This window comes from Hyperolius riggenbachi, chromosome 11 (genome assembly GCF_040937935.1).
Source record: "Hyperolius riggenbachi isolate aHypRig1 chromosome 11, aHypRig1.pri, whole genome shotgun sequence".
NCBI lineage: Eukaryota > Metazoa > Chordata > Amphibia > Anura > Hyperoliidae > Hyperolius > Hyperolius riggenbachi.
This window is the reverse complement of record NC_090656.1, coordinates 25,699,950-25,718,388: the sequence shown is the minus strand read 5'-3', so window position 1 is coordinate 25,718,388 and position 18,439 is coordinate 25,699,950. Positions and strand designations below refer to the sequence as shown.

The 18,439-nt window shown below is 45.1% G+C and overlaps 1 long non-coding RNA gene across 1 annotated transcript in view; it reads right to left on the bottom strand.

Moving 5' to 3' along the window:
* Positions 1-7,308: 7,308 nt before the first annotated feature.
* LOC137537686 (uncharacterized) overlaps positions 7,309-18,439 on the bottom strand; it is a 51,583-nt gene continuing 40,452 nt past the window's right edge. The window contains exon 4 of the long non-coding RNA XR_011024656.1: positions 7,309-7,739. This is a non-coding gene — a long non-coding RNA (uncharacterized lncRNA). The remainder of the gene's footprint in view (positions 7,740-18,439) is intronic.

Sequence of the window (18,439 nt, the reverse complement as noted above, 5' to 3'; positions counted from 1 at the left end):
TACGATAACGATCGTTCAAAAACGAACGATAACGACAATCGGAACGATAATCGTGCGTTCAAAAAGTGTGAACGATCGTTTTTGTGAACGATAACGTTATCGTTCAATCGGACCGATCCAACCCGGCGGATTTTTTCGAAAGATAATCGTTCAATCGTTGCAGTGTGTACAAAGATCGTCCGATAACGCATGTTCTTATTGCCTGTCATAACGTCACTTCCGTTTGCGCACGCATTTTTTAATCGTTCGTCGTTCAGTACTTTATACTTATATCGTTCACGTGTGTACACAATCGTTCATTACAAACGATCTTTTCGGTCTAATTTGAATATCGTGTAAACGTCACGAATCGTTCGTAACGAACGATCTTTATCGGACGTGTATACGAACCTTAAGTCACTACAGGAAATGTCTGCACTATATAAATATGCAATAGTAATGATCCTAATCACCTAATTACAATTATGCAAAATTACGCATAAATGTTAGCAATTACGTCTATATGTAATTACAAATGATTAATTCAATTGACTTTGTATAATGAGTCCTAATTACGCATGACTTTACGCGTGATTTTGTACGTATGTTAAAGCGGAATATAACCCAGCATTTCATCTTTGCTCTAAAACATTATTTACAGCATATTATATGCAATCAGCATTTTTTTTTTTTACTAGACCAGCATTCGAGAGCTTAAAAGTTCAGTGCAGTGAAATGTGGACGCATCCGAAGTTGTAGATAATGTTATCTTGTGTTTACTTAAATGTATCAAGTGTAAAGGTGCGTACACACATGCGACTATAGTCGTTTGTAACGATCGTTCCCCGATCTTTACCAACGACGATCGTTACAAAAAACGAACCACCGACTATTAAGGCAAACGACGAACGAGCCAAATCGCTACAAAAGAAAGTTCTGTCTCGGCGGATTTTAACCAACGACGATCGTTTGCAAAAGTAGTACATCGTTGGAAACGGTCGTTCGTACTAGGCTTGACATGCGCATTTCCCAATTTCTCCGTGAAACTTCTCATTTTTATGCGCAGGCGCAATAGTTGCTTTACGTGATGTAACGTTCGTTCTAACGATCAGATCGTTACACACCTTTTAAAACTAACTTTACTTAGGTCGTTCTTTTATCAATTAAAAGTTCGTTCGTCGTCCTCAACGAACGATCGTTGTCGCATGTGTGTACGTAGCATGACACATTCTGTGACTGTGGAGAAGCAGCTCCACACAGATAGGCCTAGTGCACACCAAAAACCGCTAGCAGATCCGCAAAATGCTAGCAGATTTTGAAACGCTTTTTCTTATTTTTCTGCAGCGTTTCAGCTAGCGTTTTGCGGTTTTGTGTAGCGGTTTTGGTATAGTAGATTTCATGTATTGTTACAGTAAAGCTGTTACTGAACAGCTACTGTAACAAAAAACGCCTGCAAAACCGCTCTGAAGTGCCGTTTTTCAGAGCGGTTTACGGTTTTCCTATACTTAACATTGAGGCAGAAACGCATCCGCAATCCAAAATCTGCAGCAGCCCGGGAGTATGCATTTCTGCAAAACGCCTCCCGCTCTGGTGTGCACCACCTAATTGAAATACATTACCCTAGCAGATCCGCACCCGCAAGCGGATCGCAAACTGCAGCCGAACCGCTCTGGTGTGCACTAGGCCATAGAGAGTCAAAGCATGCCTTCCTGAATAAATGAATGAATAAAACCAGTTATTAACCACCCTGGCGTTCTGATTAAATCGCCAGGGTGGCTGCGGGAGGGTTTTTTTTAAATAAAAAAAAAACTATTTCATGCAGCCAACTGAAAGTTGGCTGCATGAAAGCCCACTAGAGGGCGCTCCGGAGGCGATCTTCCGATCGCCTCCGGCGCCCAGAATAAACAAGGAAGGCCGCAATGAGCGGCCTTCCTTGTTTTGCTTATATCGTCGCCATAGCGACGAGCGGAGTGACGTCATCGACGTCAGCCGACGTCCTGATGTCAGCCGCCTCCGATCCAGCCCTTAGCGCTGGCCGGAACTTTTTGTTCCGGCTGCGCAGGGCTCAGGCGGCTAGGGGGGCCCTCTTTCGCCGCTGCTCGCGGCGAATCGCCGCAGAGCGGCGGCGATCAGGCAGCACACGCGGCTGGCAAAGTGCCGGCTGCGTGTGCTGCTTTTTATTTGACAAAAATCGGCCCAGCAGGGCCTGAGCGGCAGCCTCTGGCGGTGTTGGACGAGCTGAGCTCGTCCAGACCGCTCAGCAGGTTAATAAAATGCAAAGTCAGCTCACAAAGCAAAAAAATGTACTTTTGGGAACCTATAATTTCTAAATGAATAATAATACTTATGCACAAATGCAAATATGATAACCGTATGGCATATAAAAAGTATGAAAACATGTTTTTACTGAATATTATGTCAGGGTTTTACACAGCTTTAAGGAGAATAATGGGTGAAAGCAAAAAATAATAATTTTTCAAAAAGACGTAGTTTTTGAAACAATTGATTTTAAAAATGCAAATAAAATATTTTTTAAACTCTGAAAAATGACAGTCAAAAAAATTTTTTCTTTGTATTTTTAAAATCGATTTTCTCAAAAACTACAAGGTCTTTTTTAACAATTCTTTTTTTTTTTTTTTTTTTTATCTTGTACCCACTATACGATGCGTAATTGTGAATTATGATGCGTAATTACGCATAGGCAAAATTTCTGCTCATCACTAAATAGTAATAATAAAATAATAATAATTCTAGTGATGGTTGTAAATACTGATTTCTGATTCCGCAGATAATCTGATATCTGCAAGTGCCTAATTCCAATTATCCAATTTCCATTTTCCCGGATTCTGGGAAGTCTCTTTTTTGTCATTTTTTGCATCCTCTTATTGGCTAAATACTTATGAGTTGACTCAGAAGTATTGGACCAATCAGAGAAAGTAGAAATGTACCACGGTAGTTGGAATACCGTGGAAAAAGGGCCAATCACAAGACTCGAGAATACTCTGAGGCTTGTGATTGGTCTAAAATGACCACAGCAAATGACCAGAGCAATTTTGCATTCTCTGATTGGGCCAATGCTTCCGAGTTCTGTGATTGGGCTACACTTACCGAGTTGCGGTAAATCCAAAATTCTGCGGTAATTTGATGTCCGAGTTCCGTTTTCCAAGTTCTGATCGGGAAATTTCAATTGCGCAGAATCTGAATGAGCATCCCTAAATAAATGGGACTGATAGAAGCATGGGTTTAACCTCCCTGGCAATAATCCCGAGCTAAGCTTGGGCTAACCGGCGAGAGCTCAATGCAGAAAACAGCGCGCAGCAGGCATTTTTACTCACCTCCCAGGGGATCCGGATGTCGGTAGCCTTTCTCCTTCCTGTCCTCCGAGGCTCTGAATCACTCTGGTGAGATCGCTGTCATCTATCTCACTACAAAGTTACATCGCCACCCAGAGGACGGAGGGTAAATTGCAGCGCTGGAGCCCAGGGAGGTGAGTTTAATGTTGGGGCTGCTGCAGAGTAGTGATGAGCGAAAATGCAAATATTCTTTTCAACTAATTTTCGCCAAAAAAATCACTAATTTTCTTTTCGAAATGCAAATTTTCGAGCAAATTTTTACGCGTTAATTTTCGCCTAATGCCCGTTATTTTTGCGTTAAATACATAGTTTATCGTGTACGTATTTCCGCGTAGTCGTAGTACCGCTATGCGAAGCTTTGCCCACTACGCGTAATTGACGTATGTATTGCGAAGCCAACTACGCGTGCGGTAACTGCGTCTATACGGATCATTGTGCATGTGCAGAAATATTATTGCCCTTCTATACGTATAAAATTCCGCATTGGAAGGTGGAATGTACACATGTATTAGTTCACCCATGCGCATATTTAGCGGATTATTGCGGACATTTTTCCGCATTATGGCATAAGCGTCCGCATACAGCTAAGTTCCTAATTTTTGCTGCTGGTCGAAAACGCGAATATTTCTGAAGCTTTTCGCAAACATTCGCCGAATTCGAATGACTTGGGCGAAAATTCGCAAGCAACACTACTGCAGAGACTCTGGCGGCATGATTTTTTCCTAATTTTAGGGTCTGAAAAACATACAGAAAATACCCTAAAATCCGGAAATAATCATACCACCAGCGAGGTTAAACTGACTGCAAGAGGGTTGGGGAGTGAGTAGGCAACTACTAGTGGTGGGCAGAAATTACGCCTATGCGTAAATCACAATTATGCACTGTAATCGTAATGCGAAATTTGCGTATTACGCTCAACAATTTAACATGGAAACAAAATCACTAACCGTAATTACGCATAATAGAGTAACCCATGCGTAATTTCCTTTGCAAACGTTTTTACGCATACGAATGGATTGTTCACATTGATTATTAAAAAAGCGACACATGTTCAGTATACCGGCTGGTGAACGGTAATTTTTTTTTTATGCATGCGAACGCATTTTTGCATTGAATATTTAACTAATAGCTGTACATGCACAGAACACTGATGAGTGTACATTGAATGTACATTGAATGCAAATTACGCTTAATTGCATAATTGCAGGCATAGTTACTATTCACAAATGTGGTATGCTGTAAGTAGCAGAATCACAATTACACAATGCGTAAATGTGAAAAATTACGCGAAATTTTGCGTAAACGCAATTGACCCATTACGAGCACCACTAGAAACTACTCATCAACAGCAAGCAGACCAGCACCAGTCAAACCACTTTGTTGAGTAATTTAATTTATTTGTTTACTTTTTAAAGTGGACCTGAACTCTTGCACATGACAGAAGGAAAACAGAGAGAAATGCATCCTGTATGTATATAGAGAGTTTAGTCTGTCTAATTTCCCCTTATTTTCCCCTTATTTGTGTCTTATCACAAGTTGTAATTTGATCTCTCCCCTATGTCACCTGACTGCCATGGCAGAGATGGGAGATAAGCTCATTTGAAAGCACAGTATGTTAACAATATGGGCCTGATTCACAAAGCGGTGCAAAGTGTTTGCACGCCTGTGAAAGCCCTTTATAAAATGAAACTCGCGCGAAATTCCCGCACGCAGAGTTTTGCGCGCGCAATCGCGCGGCGCACGGTGCAGTGCGCGCGATGCGCCCATTAAACCCTATGGGTGCTGCACGCGGAGTTGCGCGATTTTGCACGCGTTTTGTGCTCTTTATTGCGCGCAAAGACCCGCGCGCAAAGTTTTGCGCGCAAGGACTTTGCGGCGCGATAAAGAGCACAAAACGGTGCTAACTCAGCAGTGCAAAGGTTATCACGCCTAAAGTCTTTTAGGCGTGATAACTGAGTTATCACCGCTTTCTGAATCAGGCCCAATGTCTGCTTCCATGAATCAGGAAGTAGAAACATTGCAGATTTATTCTAGGATTTGTATCAGCTGTAACAAAGCAATGTTTTTTTGTTTAAAGGTTATTAATTATGCTGTTGTATATCTTTTAGGGCTCGTTTCCACTGTTGCGGTGCGGAATCGCCTGGATTCCACTGCAGACGAAATTGCACGCGGCTGCGTTTCCGCATGCGGATTTAGCCGCAATTTCGCATGCGATTTCACATGGCAAGGAGCCAATTTAACCAAGTCACTGCCTGAGTACAGCTCCATAGCAAACCATGCGAAATCGCAGGGAAATCCGCATGACAAAGCCGCATGCGATTTCCCTATTAAATGCATTAGCGGCGATTCGCCCGCATTCCTCCCGCACGCGAAATCTGACGGCTCTGCCATGCAGATTTCTGCCGCACCGAAAAACGCTCCCGCCGCCGCACAAGTGGAAACAGCCCCATCCACTTACATTGACTATGCGAATCCGCATGCAGTGCCCGAATGCGGATTCGCTATAGTGGAAACGAGCCCTTAGAGCAGAGAGGAGTTCTGAGTTCACATCCACTTAAGGCCTCTTTCACAGTGGGACGTTAAAGTCGCACGTTATAAAAAATTATAACGCAGACTAAGGCACAGCAATACAAAGTCTGTGCGACATTCACAGTGCACACGTTGCATTGTGTGTAACGTGTAGCAATATTTAGAGAGTGCTGCATGCTGTGCGTTTAGCAGTACATTTGCTGCGTTATGTGTGTTGCACATGCTCAGTAATGTGTTTTTTTTTTAAGTGTAACGCATGCGCCGTTTTCGTTCCATCAGGATGCGATGAAAACGGCGCACCAAGAGACACATAACGCAGTGCAAAATAACGTCCAATTGCATAACCTACATGCGCTGCATTAGGGGCACGTTGTGCGACTTTTACGTCGCATCAAATGCAACGTCCCACTGTGAAAGAGGCCTTAAAGGGAAGGTTCACACAGGAGCTAAAAAAAATAAAAATACAAATCCACTTACCTGGGGCTTCCTCCAGCCCGTGGCAGGCAGGCCGTGCCCTCGCTGCGTCTCCACAGGCTCCCGTTCTTCTCCGGTGGTGCACCCGATCTGGCCAGGCCGGCTGTAAGGTCGGGCTTCTTCTGCGCTCCAACGTGCGTGTCACTGGTGCGCGCTGACGTCATCGGACATCCTCCGGGCTGTACTGCGCAGGCTCAGTAGTTCTGCGCCTCCGCAGTACAGCCCAGAGGATGTCCGATGTCAGTGCGCCCCCCGTGAGGCGCATGTTGGAGCGCAGAAGAAGCCCGACCTTACAGCCGGCCTGGCCAGATCGGGTGCACCACCGGAGAAGAACGGGAGCCTGCGGAGACGCAGCGAGGGCACGGCCTGCCTGCCACGGGCTGGAGGAAGCCCCAGGTAAGTGGATTTGTATTTTTACGGTATTTTTTTAGCTCCTGTGTGAACCTTCCCTTTAAAGGGACACTTAAGTCAAACAAAAAAAATGAGTTTTACTCACCTAGGGCTTCCAATAGCCCCCTGCAGCTGTCCGGTGCCCTCGCCGTCTCCCTCCGATCCTCCTGGCCCCGCCGGCAGCCACTTCCTGTTTTGGTGACAGGAGCTGACAGGCTGGGGACGCGAGTGATTCTTCGCATTCCCAGACACATTAGCACCCTCTATGCTGCTATATAGTATATGATATATGCTATTGCAGCATAGATGGCGCTATTGTGGCCAGGAACGTGAAGAATCACTCGCGTCCCCAGCCTGTCAGCTCCTGTCACCGAAACAGGAAGTGGCTGCCGGCGGGGCCAGGAGGATCGGAGGGAGACGGCGAGGGCACCGGACAGCTGCAGGGGGCTATTGGAAGCCCCAGGTGAGTAAAACTCATTTTTTTTGTTTGACTTAAGTGTCCCTTTAAGGTGAAATGCAAAACTTGTATTGTACTGTATGCAGATATAAAATAGTTTACTATTATACATTTACAAACCTTTCACTGAACAGGGGTTTTAATAAACACCAAACAGTACATATGGCCTTTTTTATGTACTTTTCCTTTAAAGGATTTGACAGTTCCTACTTTTCCTCCTGATTAATTTTTATCTTTTTCTTCCCTGAGATTTTCTTTGTGACATTTTGTTTGATTAATGAGCCGGGTATTCTTTTCTTTGCATTGTGTTTGTGGATTATAGATCCCTCCCCCTCTGATCGATAAGGTAGCTCTGAAAGGGTTGGTATAGGCTTGCAAATCGAGTCAGATGTATGAGTTTCTGGGCTCCTAAACATCAAGCGATTGGATCTTCATTAGTAATGTGTCACTTGTCATTTTCTATGATTGAGGAGGAGGAGGGGGAGTTTTCAGCCGAGCCGCAGGACTGTCAGCCATCAGGGACGACTGTCTTGACCCCGGTGCACCTCCGCTCCTTCCTAATGCAGAGAAATACACATTCATTCTAGTAAGTGATGAAATGTCGTATTCGTGAAATGTGACTGTGAGCTATAGGAATGAAAGGTACATTCACAGAAGTCTAGATGTAAAGAGAATGCATGGGGCTTTCATATCCTATGATATATTTGTTTCATTTATCGATTGAGTTTTTTCTTTTTTCTTTTATGCAAAATAGAGGCCAGGGTTTTAATACACTCAACATTATTTCTAGCTCTGTGGCTCAGTGGCTGAGCAGTTGCATTTCTAGCTCTGTGTACTAAGTTAGCGATAAACCTTTTTCCCTTTTTTTTTTTCCCTGCTGAGGGGGAAGTCCTGACTCAGTTAAGCTGGCCATACACATACAGACTTCTAACCAATGTTTCACAGTGATCAAATTCTTTCTGAAAGGAATCAGTTCAGAGGGGATCGATTCCTACAACGCACAGCCCATCGATTTTCACAAATGATGAGCAGCTTGGGGCCACGAAAACCTTAGCGGTGCCCCTGCTCTACCTGTTCCTGACCCTCAGCCCTTAAATAGACCCTGTAAGAAAAAAAGTTTCCCTGGGGGGTACTCACCTCGGGAGGAGGAAGCCTCGGGCCCCAATAAGGCTTCCCCCTCCCCTGTAGCTGCAGGCAATCCAGTGCTGGCTCCCCCGACGTGTCCCAGAATCCTCCCTCGACAAGCCTGACAAGCGCTGAATTATTTATCTTTCCTGGCTCCAGCGGGGGCGCTGTTGCGGCTTTCCGCACATATATAGGCTGAAATAGCCGATCTCCATCCGCTCTAATGTGCAGGATCAGGTGACTTGCACCTGTGCAGTAGAGCGGCCCGATAGCGATCAGCTATTTTGCTTATCTCTGAACGGAGAGCTGATACTGCGCCTGCGCTGGAGCCAGGAAGGTAAATATTTACATCCCCGCTGTTCGGGGAGCTTTATCTCCGCCGCCGTGGGACCGAGGAGGACGGGGGAAGCCTCAATAGGATCCGGAGGCTTCCCCAACCCAGGTGAGTATTCCCAGAGGAGGTTTCTCTCAGTACAGGTTTTCTTTAACCTTTCATGGTGCCTAACCCTTAAAGGGAACCTGATGCAAGTAAAATTATTTAAAATAAACACATGACGTAGATGCAAATGAAAATTACATACTAACCTCACCGTCAGTTCCTCTCAGAAGCTCACCATTTTATTCTAACAGTGATCCCTTCCAGTTCTGACAATGTTTTGTCAGAACTGAAATATACCAGTTGCTGTCAGTTATATATCAGCAGCTGTCAGTTACAACTGAATGTGCAGGGTAATGTCCATGTTTTCCTATGGCTCAAATAGGTGATGTTGCAGTTTAACAGTGTGTTGACCAGGAAGCTGTTATGGGGTAAGGGCCATTTTTAAAATGGAGGAATCCATTGATCGCAGTGGACAAATGGGACGCAGGAGAGGAGAAAGAGATTGAGGAGTAGACTATGCCGGAGGTAAGTATGACCTGTGTATGGTTATTTTGACTTTTTATTTTCAGTTCAGGTTCTCTTTAACCCCACCTGGTGGCGCCTATATCTTAACGCCCTCCCCCCACATGCAAGGAGTACAGTTATGGGTTTCTTTTGCAACCACAAGTAAATAGCACTGCTGCCTTCTTATTAGGGATCATTGTATGTATGAGAACACAATGACTTTCCATAGACATCATATCTCCCTTCAGACTAGTGGCGTACCAAGGGAATTTGATACCCGTGCTGATTATTTACAGACCCAATAACCCGCCAAAAAAAAAAAAAAAATACAATTTTTTTGATGGGAGGGTTGACGGGTTGGGGCGCCAAACGTGTCGCTGCAAATTTTGGGGGATTTTGAGGGAAAAGGAGTCATCAGGATGTTGATGGAGCTAACCAATATGAAATTCTGTACACTATACAGTGCTGCAGAAGATGCCAGTGCTATATAAATTACACAATAATAATAATATGGAAGAACATTAGACTATGACTATGGTATGATTAGATTGTGAGATCCTCTAAGGACAGTTAGAAAAGGGGGGCATACAAAAGAGGGGGACTGCATAGGTGGAAGAGGGAAGGGTAAAGAGGTAAAGGCACAAGACAGAGAGCCTGGTGGGAGAGGAAAAATGGCAGGAAGACCTCTCACCAGGACTGCAGACATCACCAGTGCTGTTTGGCAGGGACATGCTGTTAAAAGAAGCCACTAAAATCTGAGAAGTGGAAAGGGTCATGGGGAAGACAACAGGGTGGGAGGGGGAGCTGGGAAAAGAGATAAGATTACCTGCAATCAAACTAATCTTAATTGCCTGGAGCTTGCTTCTCTGCTCCCTACAGAAGTCATCTGTCAGCACCTGTCTCACTGGCTTCTGCAACAGCAGACTGCCCTGCATTATTCATTAATTACTCTGATCAGGATAAATAATCAAAAGTCCAGGCCACTCTGGTATTGCAGCAGCCAGTGCACATGGCTACTAATGACAGACAACTTCTGAAGCACTGAACACATCCTGCCACCTCTCCCTGCTAATGTCCTAGCTGCAGCACAGCAATAATTCTCTCTACTCACCCAGCTGTTTTGCATATTCACTCACTGCAGGCTGTGTGTAGCAAGCGAAGAGACACATTGCCCACAGGACAGGAAGGGGGAGGGGTGCTACAGCTAGTGCAGGAAGTAATACAGTCCCTGCACTGCCTGCTGCTATTTTCCTGAATGTTACCAAAACTAAGAGAAAAGGTCCCAGGGGGAAGAACACAGTGACTGAGCACCACAGCGGTACCCCTAGCCTTGGCTACACCCGGTGCTGTGAGCACCTGCGGCCCTATGGTAGGTACGCCACTGCTTCAGAGACAAAATCGGTAATACAATATATTTGCATTTTTGGCCAAGGTTAAATGTAAAAGCCTTCTGTGAAAGAAAGAAAAATTCAAAGAACAGTTATCCCTTAAGCCATTTTTCGTTCACTACCTGTCTGTAAATGCTACAGTAAGAAGACCAGAGCTTGGCTGTCGTCACAAGCGTCCGAGAAGATGCATAACCAGAGGAAACCAAGCCAAGCTTTTCTGTTTTGATAACTTGACTTTGATTGACAATAAATTCTATTCCAGGCCCAGGAACTCCAGAGTGGTTGGAAATGTCAAGTCTCCGTATAAGTAGATGAGATTTAGCGAGGCAGGCTCTGGCTGTCTGGTCTTACATGGCAATCACAGCTGTCCCGCTCCATTCAGCGACACGGCGTCCGTGCTCATGTGTGAAAGCCGGCGGCTGCGCGGTGAAGGAACACCGCCTGACAGGAAGGTCACTCTCTTCTCCGCTGAGCTGGATATTGCGCTCTTCTGAAATGCTCTGCATGGTTTGGTGCTGCCAGACGACCCACCATTCACGGACCAGCCCTGTGTGCAGCACGGCGCTGAGTGAGATATGTCACATCCCCGGCTTTCAACATGGTTAGAGCTTTGAACCGTATCGCACTCATTCCAGTGTGGCTTTGAAACGCAGCTTCTCCAATTTCTCCGTGACCTCCTGTGTTGTACACCAGCGGTCAGGTGTCATATCACTGTAATATATTTGCTGGGTTAACCCCGCCGTGACATTTATCTAAGAAGCCTTCAGCCTTGACAACGTGTTGTTCTTGAAATCTCTTACAAAGGATAAGAAGAAGAAAAAAATCCACCCAATATTGTGTTGTTCCAAGAAATAATCCCACTGTAGCCGGTGTTATTTTTCAACAAGCTGGAATTGAAGGATAATAAACGTATCATATATATTGCTAAGAAAATGTAAGCATCACGACGTATAGGATTTATAGAGTAAATAAGCAACAACAAAACATTTGTAAAGTGCTTTTCTCCCATAGGACCAAAGCACAAAGCAGATCAGTACATAGTGATGTGTTACATGGGAACATGTTATGTGATCATAAATGCCAGACTAAAAAAATGGCTTTTAGTTTTGATTGAAACATGTCCAGGGTTGAAGCTGTCCTCCTGATTGTAGCAAGGTGTTCCAAAGGGTAGGGGCAGCATGACAGAAGGCTCTGGCTCCAAAGGTTTTGAGTGTACAAGTTATTTGATTCTGTTGATCTGAGGTTGTGGAAGGTGTGACGCAGTTGCAACAAATCCTTCAGGTATCCAGTGCCTAGGTCATGTAGGGATTTGAATGTTAGCATGCCAGTGTTGAAAAGGATTCTCCATTTTATGGGTAGCCAATTTAGTGAGCAAATGATTGGTGTTGTGTGGCAATAGCTGGGTTGACATGTTAACAGTCTTGCGGCAGTTGTGTAGGCACTTATTTGAAAAGCCCATAAAGAGGGCATTGCAATAGTCTAGCCATGTGTGATGAAGGCGTGAACTAGGGTTGGAAGATCCTCTGAAGGAATGAGGTGCTTAAAAAGAACCTGAGATGAAAAGGAGAGGAGAATCGATACTTCCAGCCCCATGTATTCTGTGGGCTCCCTCACTGTCCTTCCGGGTGGCCCCCATTGTCTGCAATATCCCCCATTAATATGCTTCAGTTGGGCTGCACTGCCCATGCCCGCCCCATCGCGCTTTTGTCATCAGGAGCAGGGTCGTAACAATAGGGGATGCGAGCCATGCAGCGGTGGGGGTGGCCCGGAGCCCCTCTGAGGCCCGCACAGGACTATTTTGGGGGGAGGCGGAGGGGTCACAGCATGAGGGGAGAGCATTGGACATCAGTGGGGTGGGGGGATGGTCCCCCCCCTTCCCTCACCTTGGGCTCTCCTCTCAGCGCACTCCCCTCTAGCATCAATTACATTGCGAGCAGCGGCAGACAGCGGGCAGAAACACATACCTTCATCCGGAGGTTCTGCTCTCTCAGTGTCCTACGCTACTTCCTGTTTAAACAGGAAGTAGCATGAGGCTCTTAAGAGATCGGAGACCTCCGGATGAAGGTATGTGTTGCTGCCCGCTGTCTGCCGCTGCTCGCAATGTAATTGATGCAGGAGGGGAGTGCGCTGAGAGGAGAGCGTGAGGTGGGGGGATCGTCCCCCCTTTACGCCGATGTCCAATGCTCTCCCCTCATGCCGCAACCCCTCTGTCCCCCCCGATTTTTTGCAAGGGGCCCGGGTATTTCTAGCTACGCAGGAGGTCCTGCGCCTGGGCACGTAGTACTCCGCAAACACTGAACGCTCCCAGCGATGGAAGTGGCCGGCCTTAGGTTTCACAGCGCCCTGAGCGAAACCTGATTTTTGTGCCCCCCTTCATCCTCTTCACGCATGCGCACACACACACACGCACTCACTCACACACACAGGCCCATATGCAATTCACCTTTTCTACTGAGATATCTCCTAGGACAGTGGTTCCCAACCTTTTTGACGTCTTGACACATCACGCCAAATGCTCAGATCTCTGTGATACGTCACAAATGTATAATAGGAAAAATACTATTAATAACCACGAAAGGATGGAAAGAGTGCTTTATCCTGAATATACTTAAAAATGAAGGCTAGAACCTTTCAGGAATATTAATAAAAAACAATCAGTGGGACAGTTAGCTGCCCCCCCCATTTGGAATGATAGCACAGCACCGACAATTTGCACCACGCGTTATAGCCGCAGTCCACCCCCCACCCCTAACCCCCCCGATCTCATGTGTAAGTGCCCTCAATATAGGTTGCCAAGCATAGGTGCCCCCAGTATAGGAAGTCAGTTGAAGGTCTCCATCACCCCCATAGGTAGCCAGATGTAGGTAGCCTCCAGTATAGGTAGCCATGTGTTGGTGCCCCCAGTATAGGAAATCAGGTGTAGGTGCCCTCAGTATAGGTAACCATCTATTAGGCGCCCCCTTGGAAGCCGACGCCCTGAGCGACTGCTCTGGTCGCACGGGTCAAAGGCCGGCTATGATGGGGCGCATGCTCAGCCAGGCCTTGCAGTGCAGTCCAACCTTGCATGTGCAGTGCAGCCCAACTGGAGCCTATTAACGGAGGAGATTGCAGACAAACGGAGCTGCCCAGGAGGAGGGTGAGGGAGCCTACAGAGTACATGGGCCCCGGGGAAGCCCAAGGTAAGTATCAATTCTTTTCTCCTTTTGTGTCAGGTACCCTTTAATTTTTCTAATGTTCCTTACGTGAAAAAAGGAATGTTTAACAACAGCTGCACATTATGCGCTTATCACATTCAGATTGCGACCTGATCAGTAATGCTAAGCAGCTACGCAATTTGCCTCCCCCCCCACCCAGAAAAACTCCAAGAACCTCCTCACCGACTGTTATTTACAAATACATGTTTCCTGCTTATGGTGTTGGTGTGTCACACAGAGAGGTAGTGTTGAGCTTTCGTACTGTTCAAAGTTATTTTCGCATTGAAAATGCTATTTTAGATTTTTTAAAAATATTTGCAAAAATACATTATATTTTTGCGATACGACCACTGAAAACAAATATAAGAAATAGCGTGAGTTTTCGTCCTTAAAAAGAAGGGCCCCATGCGAAATATGCTTCCCTCCGTATTAGGACTCCCATGATTCCATGCAATACCCAGGAACCTCATCCCTATGAACCGGTCAGACAACAGGCACCCCTGAGTCTAAAAACTTGCACTGTGTGGCTGTCTGCAAAGGTATATTCACAATTGTGCTGCTTCCTCGAAAATGTGTTCATGGAATAACTGGACATTTGTGTAATCTGTGAGCATTATTTTTGTTAAAAATTGTGCGAAAAAAGAACATTAAAAACAGGGAACACCAAGAGCCCCAATAGTGTAATTCGTACTGGACAAGGTGGCAATAAGTTTGTATTGCTAGATACTCACAAGTCAGGGTCACCAGCAGCCGACCACTGTAAAGGCAGGTGGGGAGATTGTCCTGACCCCACTCAGGATTAAGAAGTCGCTCTCTGTAGAAAGGGTAGCAACCCTCCACCAAGGGTGGACTCAAAATTGTATACAAAAAAAGAACATTGGCATTTTTCGCTCATCACTGTTGAAAGGTGGATTAAGGCAAACTGGCACCCTAGGCATTGTGGCAGATTTTGCTTCCTCTGCTTGCTACCTGTCATTTCTTATACAGTCTCCTGGACGCCCACTTGGCCCAAGGCAACTGTCTAGAAGGCCTTGTGGTCAATCTGGTTCTGTTTACCCTCTTCCAGAAACTCGTCACTTGGAAGATAGTTTGCTTTCATACATTAATATAACCAGAAGCATGCAAAAAAATTGGACAATCGAAACTTTCCTCGTCTAGTTTGCTGTCAGAGTCTGGGACTGCAGACTGAAGATCCTGTCAAACCTTAACAAGGCAACACAGTCCCCTCTACCACTAGCTCTGCTTATCACAATTTCTAAAGAAACTCTAGATCTGTTTAACCTTTTATACTCTTGTACTATGCTTTTTCTTTATTTTCAATAAAAATCAGTGTTGAAAAAAAATGCTGCAGCCCCCGAGTTTGCGTTTGGGGGAAAAACAATCCGCTCTGGTGTGCATCAGCCCATTTCATTCACTAAACCGTGATAGCTCAAATATCGCACCTTATCAAAGATATCACACCTTATCAAAGTTAACACGCCTTATCAGAGTAGCACAGCGAGCACTCCAAACTTATGCCTGCTAATTGGCAATGGCACTCGTCCTGCCCTGAGCCCCTGCGGGTCCGTAGCGCTCGCCGTGCTACTCTGATAAGGTGCGATATCTTTGATAAGGTGTGATATCTTTGATAAGGTGTGGTATCTTTGATAAGGTGTGGTATCTTTGATAAGGTGTGATAACTTTGATGAGGTGTGGTATCTTTGATAAGGTGTGGTATCTTTGATAAGGTGTGGTATCTTTGATAAGGTGTGGTATCTTTGATAAGGTGTGATATCTTTGATAAGGTGTGGTATCTTTGATAAGGTGTGGTATCTTTGATAAGGTGTGATATCTTTGATAAGGTGTGGTATCTTTGATAAGGTGTGGTATCTTTGATAAGGTGTGATATCTTTGATAAGGTGTGGTATCTTTGATAAGGTGTGATATCTTTGATAAGGTGTGATATCTTTGATAAGGTGTGGTATCTTTGATAAGGTGTGATATCTTTGATAAGGTGTGATATTTGAGTTATCAGGGTTTAGTGAATCAAGCCCATGATGGTGAGCGCCAGCCCTAAGTGTGCGAGTGTATATGTGTTTGTGTGTGTGTATGTGTCTCCATTTCAGGCTGTGAAGCAACAAAATGTAAATATTTTAATGGGGTATACTCTTTTATAAGCTGACTGTATAAAATATCTATTTAAAAAAAAAAATTGGTTCATTTAGCCATTTCTCAACTAGCTACAGTAAAAGCTGTATGTTTTCTGGAATTTTGCTTTACAGAGCACCCCTGTGGTAGCTAGGCAGGTGCCTAGGACTTGGTGACTTTTCAGGAATCATGCTGACATTTCCTGAGTGCTCCAAGAAGTCTTACAGGAATACTATCGATTCAAATATTTTTTTCAATTGACACAGGAATTGTTTGGGAAGTGCTGCTAAGTACTGGTGTATACATTTTAGTAGCAACTTCTTTGTTTACTGTTATCAATATACATTCAAACTTTACTGACGCCAAAACTGACGGCTGACTGAGCCATGAGGAGAGGGGAAATTCCCCTCACACTTGATCAGTTAACTCTATGTGTAGCTCTGTGTGTGACAGAGAAGAGAGCTCCCAACAACTGCAGCTCCTGTGTCCTGTGTTTTTGACTGACCTGTCTGAAGAGAGTAGAGGAAATGTAACTAATTGTCACAGCTTTTCATACTGTTTTTGCTTTCAGAGTTTGATATGTTTGATATTTGCTTTCTGTAGTCTGATATGCAACTCTGGCTGTGCATTGAAGCAGACACCCCTTCTGCAATTGATTTGTCCCAATATAGCTAAATCCTACCCTCAATAAATTACAGCTTTTGCCTCTGATATTTAACATGAAAAGTAGGAAAATGTTTACACAGCTACTTAGACATTATTTGCACACTGTCATTTTAGAACACTTGGGTATCGATAGTATTCCTTTAATGGCAAGGGAGCTAAAGCTGCCACCATTTTATCTGGGTCCCAATGCTGCTTAAAGCGGAGCTGAACTCAGAAATCCCTATCTGTCCTAAAAGATAAGCAGCAGCATAATAATCTTTAAAGAAAATAAATCCTTTGTTACAGCTGACATAAATCCTGCAATAAATCTGCAGTGTGTCTACTTCCTGCTTTCATGGAAGCAGACATGGGGTTAACACCCTGTGTTTAAAAATTAGCTGGTCTGCTGAGGCAGTCAGCTGACACAGCTGGGAGATCAAATTACAACTTGTGCTTCGTCACAGATGAGGTGGAATCAGACAGGCTAAACTCTCATACAGGGTGCATTTCTCTAGGTTTTTCTTCTGTCCTGAGTAAGAGTTCAGGTCCCCTTTAAATTTGTTAGAAACCTCCATTGATAACGGGTGCATCACAGAGTCCCCCAAACATATTTATGTTACAGTATTGCCTTTGGTGTAATAATCAGATGAATGTGGGAACGTCTTCTGAGTCATCTCTTCATATTTCACAGAACGGCGGCCGCCCCGCAGAAAGGCTGAATGGCGCAATCAGTTCACGCTGACGGATCTCTCTCTGAAGGTTTCTATAGTCACCCTGCAGCATCCTGATGTGAAACGCTCCTTGTTAAATTTAAGGCATCAACTGTTTAGATGATGAGGAAAATGGACCAGATACATGGAAAAAACTCTGACATATTTCCTGGAAAATGAAGAAACTGCGGGGGCAGAAAGAAAACGAAAGCGGCCAGAGATTGGCGAGCTTTTTACAGTTGGTATCCATAGATTGTCCTTTTTCTTTTTTTACATTTTATTTTAAAAAATATTTTTTGGAAAGGACATCCCAGATTGAATCTCCTGGAATGTTTGAGCATCTATAGCCTTTCTGCATCACGTGAAAGCAGGGCTGCCTACAGGGCATCACAAGGGGCACATGTGTATGGGGCCCGAGATCAGAGTGGGGCTCGAACAGTGACAGTGCAACAAACATGGATCCCATCTGCAATCTGTGAGTGGCTGTGTCTATGGCCAGCGTATGCTCTCTGCCTGCGGAGGGGGTATGGGGGAGTGTGTGTAAAGGGACAGTGTAACGATTGTGGGATTTTCTCCGTGATCAGCGCACAAGACGCTGACACTGCGGAAATCCTCCACAAGCATATAATTTGCGGGAACCCAGCAAAAGGTGCAATGCACCTGTAGAGGGAAATTCCTGTCGGCAGGTGGAGCTGTGGAGTGCAGAGGAACAGATCCTCTGCCGTACCACAGACGCCAGACAAGAATTGCACGAAGGGAAGAAACGCAATCGCAAGAGAAGCGATTGAGGATGAGCACAGAGACAGATTGTATGTGTGTGCACCAATCCAGTCGCCAACCCGCGACAGTGCACACACAACAGCAGATATGAAATAGGAACACGATCGTGAGTAGTGCGATCGCCAGACGTGACACAAGGCTACAGCAAGGCAGAGCACGAGAGTAGCAAAGGCACAGCAAATAATACAATGAAGAGACAGGGAAAATAACAAACGCTAGCTAAACGCGAACACCGCACTCATTCGCAACAGTGCACGCGTTTATGCGCGGTCTCCGCGTGATAAGCACAACAGAGACAAGCACACCTTACTAACCACCGACAGACAAACATGAAACATAGGACGCGAGCGCTTGCTTAACGGTTACCTCACCGAGCCTCCAGCAAGCGTTCGTAGCAGACAAGAC